Source organism: Apaloderma vittatum, unplaced genomic scaffold (assembly GCF_000703405.1).
Source record: "Apaloderma vittatum isolate BGI_N311 unplaced genomic scaffold, ASM70340v1 scaffold8701, whole genome shotgun sequence".
NCBI lineage: Eukaryota > Metazoa > Chordata > Aves > Trogoniformes > Trogonidae > Apaloderma > Apaloderma vittatum.
In genome coordinates, this window is record NW_009700746.1 from 4,539 (window position 1) to 6,279 (window position 1,741).

Genomic DNA, 1,741 nt, shown 5'->3' on the forward strand with positions numbered 1-1,741 from the left:
TGCTGCAGGGACAGCCCTCTCTAGACAGGGACATTGAGGACACTTTCATTCAGCTCGTTGTATTTTTATTTTGCTTTGTCCCATCTACGTTCTCCAGTGTGCTTTGTAGTTGGAGTGTGCTTGTGACCTGTGTGTATCTGGGGGGGCAGCACGTTGGAAGCCAGTCGTGGTTGGCTTGTTTACTGGGGGAAACTCGAGCCGGGCAGGTGGCAGCATCTGAGCCACAGCCTCTTTGCCCTGTGCTAATCACTGTGAATGTCACAACACGGCTGGGTTTGCTGCCGGGCACGGATCGGGTGGCCATCGGATAGCGTGGCACAGCGCGGTGGGGTATGGCACAGTGCATGCAGTGCCTTTCCCTGGGGCTCAGAGCCCCCCTGGGCTGCAGCTCACAGAGGAATGTGGCCACTCTGTCCTCATCAGGAGTCCTCAACGTGATTGTATGACACTAACAAGCAGGACCAGACCCCTGCTATGTTTCCTTGCAGGGCAGCTCTCCCTGAGGACATCTAGCTCCTCCGGGATTCTCTGTGGGATTTTCCCACCTTGTATAGCCTCCCTCTGACTGGGCTGCTGCTGACCTGATGTGCTCCGAAGGCTGGGACCTAATCTGCAGGTTCAGTAGGTCTGCGTGGGGTGTAGGTCTGTCTGACCTAGCCCTGTGGTGGGTGGGAGTTGCTGTCATGGTCCTGCAGAGCAACCCTGGGCTTTCCTAACTACACTTTAACTGCTACAGCCAAGGCTTGATTTTCAGGTGAGAAAGGAGTGTGTCTGTCTCTTTCAAGAAGACAAAGAAGGTGATGGTTAATGCTCTGCTTACCTTTCTTTTTATACTTTAAAAAATAACCACAAAACACCCCCCAAAAAACCCCATGCAAGCCTATGAGAGCTGGAAGGTGGAAGAGCCAGCCAGACTACTTGGGATACAAATTCCTATCGCAGCTGTATCTAGGGGCCCTTCAGGCATGTGTTAAAGCAAGACAAAGACCTGGTGCATGGTTTATTTTCTCTTTACCTTCTCCCCAGGCAAGAGGATCTTAGAGGCGTGGTGCAGTAAAAATAGTTCATTTTAGGAGGATTTGGGACACCTGCCTCTGCAGCTTTGTGGTCTTTCAGTTGTTCCTTGCAAGAGGTTTTTCTGTAGGACTGCAACGGGAGTGAAGGTGTGTGTGCAGTACTGCCAGTCTCTGCTGGAAACCAAGGTGTTGGTGTTAGAACAGCACTGCACTTGCTCTTTGCTGCCTTCTCAGTCCTGACACAGTCAGCCCTTGCTGAGCTTTTCCATGGGCTTACAAACGTGAGAAACTTGTTCTTTTTAAGAGCAAGGGCTGAGGTTGGGACCTTGGGAGCTGAAGCTTTAAGGAGTGTGGAGAAGAAAAAAAAAGCTGACATTTTGGGTCTTGCAGTGGAGTCAGGAGGATTGATGGTGGAGCAAATGGTGCAGTTGGGAGATGCAGACCTCTGGGAGCGGGCTCTGGCTGCTGTGCCAGGTCCAAAGCAGGCAGGCAGACAGCCTCTCCTTGTAGCCACGGCTGCTGTGCTGGGGCTGCTGCCCCGCGCCCCTGGCTGGCAGCCAGGCTCCCCTGTGTGTTTGCAGGTTCCAAGCTTTCCTGCAGACTGTACTTTTCCCAAGTCCCTCTCTAAGTTGTTCTTTGCATCCTCTGCTTTCATGTGAGATGCCAGCTCTTCCTTTCATTTGCTCCCAGGAGACTCTTGAGTCGCTCAGCGGGTGGAGATGGGG